Below are 6,981 nucleotides of genomic sequence, written 5' to 3'. Positions count from 1 at the left end.
AAAGACCACCTAAACAGCTACTATGTGAATAACTCAATTTTTACAAGCATGTCAGAATCTTGTCGTCCCCTGGTTATGAAATACAGTATCGCATTTCTTTCCTTGTTCTGTTTAGAGTGTGAAGTATAACGAGTCTTTGAATGTAGTGTTAAGAAAAAGCGGCATGCAGCAATCACTGAGATTAAATCACCAATGTTGGAAAAGATAGAAAATAAATCAGATGTTTAAGCAGCTTCACAGCTTATTAAATGGTCCTACAGATGATCTACAGAGCTCTTAAAGCCACGGGACTCAAGTCATCCAGGGCAGACAGGCTATTATTAGTTTACCTATTGCTTAGTCTGAGGCAGTGCACTGTAGTAATGTTGAATTGAGGCACTCAACTGGAATGCAAAATGTTTAAGCGATAACAGTCAGACAGGGAACACACCCAGCTGTTCACACACTACTGTTTACACAGGAACAGCCAACAGCAAACTCCTGATCTTCAACGCTTCCCTGTGGGTTTGACAATTTCTTCTTAGGAATTTGCCTCTTAAGACCATTTCCAAGTATAGGTGTGTTAAAAGACCTTGTGTTGATGTTGGCTAATGCTTTGCAGATATTCAGAAGGTTGTGCTTGTTTTGTTGTTTTACTATTTGTCTTAAGAAAAACATGTCCTCAACAATCTACACACAATACCCCATAATGACAAAGCAAAAACAGGTCTTTAGAATTTTTTGCAAATATATATAAGAAAAACAGAAATACCTTATTTACATAAGTATGCAGACTGTTTGCTATGACACTCGAAATTGAACTTAGATGCATCCTGTTTCCATTGATCATCCTTGAAATGTTTATACAACTTGGAGTCCACCTGTAGTAAATTCCATTGATTGGACATGATTTGGAAAGGCGCACCTGTCAGTTGACAGTGCATGTCAGAGCAAAAACCAAGCCATGTGGTCAAAATAATTGCCTGTAGAGCCCCGAGACAGGATTGTGTAGAGGAACAGATCTGGGGAAGGGTACCAATACATTTCTGCAGCATTGAAGGTCCCCAAGAACACAGTGGCCTCCACCATTCTTAAATGGAAGAAGTTGTGAACCACCAAGACTCTTCCTAGAGTTGGCCACCTGGCCAAACTGAGCAATCAGAGGGAAGGTCCTTGGTCAGGGAGGTGACCAAGAACCCGATGGTCACTCTGACAGAGCTCTAGAGTTCCTCTGTGGAGATGTGAGAAACTTCCAGAAGGACAACCATCTCTGCAGCACTCCACCAATTAGGCCTTTATGGTAGAGTGACCAGATGGAAGCCACTCCTCAGTAAAAGGCACATGGCATCCCGCTTGGAGTTTGCCAAAAGTCACCGAAAGACACTCAGACCATGAGAAACAACATTCTCTGGTATGATGAAACCAAGATTGAATTCTTTGGCCTGAATGCCTAGCGTCACATCTGGAGGAAACCTGGCACCATCCCAACAGTGAAGCATGGTGGTATCAAAAATCCTTGATGAAATCCTGCTCAGGACCTCAGACTGGGGCGAAGGTTCAACCTTCCAACAGGACAACAACACTAAGCGTACAGCCAAGACAAGGCAGGAGTGGCTTCGGGACAAGTCTCGGAATGTCCTTGAGTGGCCCAGCCTGAGCCTGGACTTGAACCCGATCAAACATCTCTGGAGAGACCTGAAACTAGCTGTACAGCAACGCTCCCCATCCAACCTGACAGAGCTTGAGTGGATCTGCAGAGAAGAATGGGAGAAACTCTCCAAATTCAGGTGTGCCAAGCTTGTAGCGTCATACCCAAGAAGACTTGAGGCTATAATTGCTTCCAAAGATGCTTCAACAAAGTTCTGAGTAAAGGGGCTGAATACTTATGTAAATGTGACATTTCCCTTATATATATATAAATAAATAAATAAATAAATGAGCAAACATTTCTAAACCTGTTTTTGCTTTGCTTTGTCATTATGGGGTATTACATAGATGTATAATAAAAAAAAACAATCGTATAAATTTTAGAATAAGGTTGTAACAACAAAATGTGGAAAAAGTCAAGGAGTCTGAATATTTTCTGAAGGCACTGTATTTCCATTAGAGGAGGCTGGTGCAAGGAGCTATAGAAGGCCATGCTCATTGTAATGGCTGGAATAGAATCAGTGGAACATAGTCAAACATGTGGTTTCCTATTGTTTGATTTGTTTATAATTTCCATTTATTCCATTCCAGCCATTACAATAAGCATGTCCTCCTATAACTCCTCCCACCAGCCTCCTCTGATCTCCATCAATGGGATATCGTCGGCAGACAACTTGTTATCAACAAATAATGTGAACATCTTGGTTACGCAGGCAAGACATAGAATTATTTGATGGAATGTGTGTAAATATTTAGGAGTCTGCATACATTTACATTTAAGTCATTTAGCAGACGCTCTTATCCAGAGCGACTTACAAATTGGTGCATTCACCTTATGACATCCAGTGGAACAGCCACTTTACAATAGTGCAACTAAATCTTTTAAGGGGGTGAGAAGGATTACTTTATCCTATCCTAGGTATTCCTTAAAGAGGTGGGGTTTCAGGTGTCTCCGGAAGGTGGTGATTGACTCCGCTGTCCTGGCGTCGTGAGGGAGTTTGTTCCACCATTGGGGGGCCAGAGCAGCGAACAGTTTTGACTGGGCTGAGCGGGAACTGTACTTCCTCAGTGGTAGGGAGGCGAGCAGGCCAGAGGTGGATGAACGCAGTGCCCTTGTTTGGGCGTAGGGCCTGATCAGAGCCTGGAGGTACTGAGGTGCCGTTCCCCTCACAGCTCCGTAGGCAAGCACCATGGTCTTGTAGCGGATGCGAGCTTCAACTGGAAGCCAGTGGAGAGAGCGGAGGAGCGGGGTGACGTGAGAGAACTTGGGAAGGTTGAACACCAGACGGGCTGCGGCGTTCTGGATGAGTTGTAGGGGTTTAATGGCACAGGCAGGGAGCCCAGCCAACAGCGAGTTGCAGTAATCCAGACGGGAGATGACAAGTGCCTGGATTAGGACCTGCGCCGCTTCCTGTGTGAGGCAGGGTTGTACTCTGCGGATGTTGTAGAGCATGAACCTACCGGAACGGGCCACCGCCTTGATGTTAGTTGAGAACGACAGGGTGTTGTGCAGGATCACGCCAAGGTTCTTAGCGCTCTGGGAGGAGGACACAATGGAGTTGTCAACCGTGATGGCGAAATCATGGAACGGGCAGTCCTTCCCCGGGAGGAAGAGCAGCTCCGTCTTGCCGAGGTTCAGCTTGAGGTGGTGATCCGTCATCCACACTGATATGTCTGCCAGACATGCAGAGATGCGATTCGCCACCTGGTCATCAGAAGGGGGAAAGTCTGCAGAATGAAGATGTGTTTGTCTGCACCCCTAGCTCAAGGCAGCTGTGTTAAAGAAAGTTATTTAATTCTAAAAGTTGTTTCAAAGGTTTGGCAAGATGTTCAATTTCTCCCAGAAACAGATTTTTTTGCCTCCATGGCGGGAACATTCCTCTGTTAATACAGTGCCTTCAGAAAGTATTCACACTCCTTGACTTTTTCCACATTTTGTTGTGTTAAAAGGGGGATTAAAATTAATTTAATTGTTATTTTTCTTCAACGATCGACACAAAAGTTCCACCCCACAAATATTATGGGGGAAAAAACACTTTCGATTAGATAAGTATTCAACCTCCTGAGTCAATACATGTTAGAATCACCTTTGGCAGCAAAGACTTTCTGGGTAAATGTTTAAGCACTTTGCAAACCTGGATTGTACAATATTTGCCCATTTTATCTTTTAATTCTTCAAGCTCTGTGAAGTTGGTTGTTGATCATTGCTAGATGGCCATTTTCAAGTCTTGCCATAGATTTAAGTCAATTTAAGTAAACTTTAACTAGGCCACTTAGGAAAATGTAATGCTGTCTTGGTAAGTAACTCCAGTGTACAATTGGCCTTGCGTTTTAGGTTACTGTCCTGCTGAAAGGTGGATTTGTCTCCCAGTGTCTGTTGGAAAGCAGACTGAACCGGGTTTCCTCTAGGACATTGCCTGTGCTTAGCTCTATTTATTTTATTTATATTTAAAAGCAACTCCCTAGTCCTTGCCAATGACAAGCATACCCATAACATGATGCAGCCACCACCATGCTTGAAAATATGAAGTGTGGATTTGCCATAAACCTAATTAATGCCTTGTATTCAGGACACAAGTTAATTTCCTTGCATTTTTTATTCTTCACTTTAGTTTCTTATTACAAACAGGATGCATGTTTTGGAATAGTTTTATTCTCTACAGGCTTCCTTCTTTTCATTCAGTCATTTAGGTTAGTATTGTAGAGTACAATGCTGTTGATCCATCCGGGTTTAAAATCACCATTGCCCTCATGATAAAATCCCTGAGTGGTTTCCTTCCTCTCCCTCAACTGAATTAGGAAGGGTGCCTGTATCTTTTTAGTGACTGGGAGTATTGATACACCATCCAAAGTGTAATTATAACTTCACCATGCTCAAAGGGATATTTAAAGTATGTTTGTTTTTATCTACCAATACGTGCCCTTCTTGGTGAGGCATTGGAAAACCTCCCCTGGTCTTTGTCATTGAATCTGTGCTTGAAATTCACTACTCGATTGAGGGACCTTACAATTATCTGTATGTGTATGGTACAGAGATGATGTTAAACTCCATTATTGCACACAGAGTGAGTCCATGCAACTTATTATCTGACTTGTTAAGCACATTGCTACTCCTGAAGTTATTTAGGCTTGCCATAAGAAAGGGGTTGAACACTTATTGACAAGACATTTCAGATGTATAAAAAAAATGTATATATTCAAACAATTTCCCTTTGAAATTATGGGGTATTGTATGTAGATCAGTGACACAAATCTAAATGTAATACATTCTAAATTCAGGCTGTAACACAACGAAAGGCGGAAAAGGTCAGGGGTGTGAATACTTTCTGAAGACACTGTAGAAGTTACTAGAAATCAAATGTTATTGGTCACATACACATGGTTAGCAGATGTTATTGCGAGTGTAGCGAAATGCTTTTGATCCGACAGTGCAGCAGTATCTAACAGGTAATATCTAACAATTCCACAACCTAATACACAGAATCTAGTAAAGGAATGGGATGATATAAAATATATGGAAGAGCAAGAACTATTAGAAGTATTCCATGTGGCTTACTCAAGTCCAAAAAGCAGCCTCGTGCTCTCACACGTGATCTGGCTGTAGAAAAATGTTGTTTTGACATGATGCTTCTGTAGAACTACATGTTGCTCTTATTACACTTCTAGTTAAAAATAGACGTAGTCTTACTTTAGATGTCAGTGGGCCTTCCGGAGTAATGGACGTATCTTTTCATAAAAGAAAGTCTGTGTTTTGCAAAAATAGAAACAGTATGTGACCAATACCACTAAACTAATTACCCCTGAAACGGCCTTGGGGTCACAGCTTATGGGACATTCTGAAGAAATGTTTACATATCCTGCTGTCAAAATGTGTTAATGATTATTCTTTGGTATTCTATATTGAGCTTTTTCCTGTCTGAGCTATATATCCTCAGCATTTTGTTAACATTTATTTTATGCAAATTATTGTGTTGGATCTCAAAGTGCTTTTTGTTTTAGAAGGACACCATACTAAAACAATGAAATCTTTCTTGAAATAGGCTAATGTAATTTACCTTTTGCCTTTTACAGTAATTGAAACAGGAAGCGCATAGAAAGTACATCTGTAGTATCAAAGGAACTGTGTGCATGTTACAGGAAGGAGAAAAGTTTGCAGAAAGGTGTAGTACATTGTGATAGGGTCCCAATAGAAGGCCGGAGAGTACCGCTGATATACAACCATGACTTCATATGGAACTCCAAAGGCCAAGGGCTTAGCAAAAATGAATACTGACCAAGTGCAAATGTCACACTTCAGTAAAATTATTCAACAAGACCAAGACAGGAGGTTGATGGTGAGGGAGAGTACTTTTATTTGGAAAAAAACATGGAGCCAGCCAGTGGGTAATTAACTCTACAATGACATTTTCTGTGACAGAAAAACCAAGCTAGACATGCTTTCTATATTCTTCAAAAGAAGCATTAAACAATGGTTCTCACTTAGGAATTTTTGGCTTCGAGTTGGGATGAGGATAATTAGCAATGATCTAGATATAGTATGACAGCTTTGATTGCATTTACCAGAGGAAAAGCTGCCTTAACCAGAATATTCATTTCAAATAAAAGTTCTCAATAAAGTTCAAATGAATATTGTTACGAGACATAAACCCCAAAATAAATGACTTGTACATTCAAACACTGCACTGAAGATCAGAAACATTCACACTATTATCCTTTTAGAGAGGATTTTGTAGAAGAAATCAATTGCAGAGGAGAGAAATGAGGAAGGTGGAAATGTTTTAGCAACAATGCATCTAAAAAAAATATATCAAGAATACAATCAAAGAAACAAGACCTGTACATTATTGAAAACTACAGAATTAACTAAATCACACTCAAAATATCCTAAATAAAAATCCTCTGACTGAAACATAAAATAATAATCCAAACTGGACTCAAGTTTTTTATAGTTGTATACAATGGAAAACTTGAATCTTACTGTCAATCTTCAACAGTAATTTATTTTTAACTGCAGGCTGAAAAATACAAATCTAAATGGAAAACAAGTTAACAGTTTAAAATCATAATGTGCTCTCTGACAATGTGGCATAGGAAGATTGAACAGAACGTTTTAAGTTCCTCTAATGGTGTTACTTATCAGATAGTTCAAATGGAATTAATTTGAGTTTCCTGGAAACCCCTGTATGTACTCTGGTCGATAGTGTACTCTCAGATAACAAAACTGGTTAAACAGACAAGGTGACATTGGATTCAACACGTTTTTTATATTACTACACAACATTTCCAGAGGACCTAAAGACCACATTATCTAAGGATGGAATGATTCTTTGAGTTATTTCTTCATATTAAACGATT

Source organism: Oncorhynchus keta, chromosome 17 (genome assembly GCF_023373465.1).
Source record: "Oncorhynchus keta strain PuntledgeMale-10-30-2019 chromosome 17, Oket_V2, whole genome shotgun sequence".
Classification (NCBI taxonomy): domain Eukaryota; kingdom Metazoa; phylum Chordata; class Actinopteri; order Salmoniformes; family Salmonidae; genus Oncorhynchus; species Oncorhynchus keta.
Note: the sequence above shows the minus strand (reverse complement) of the source record.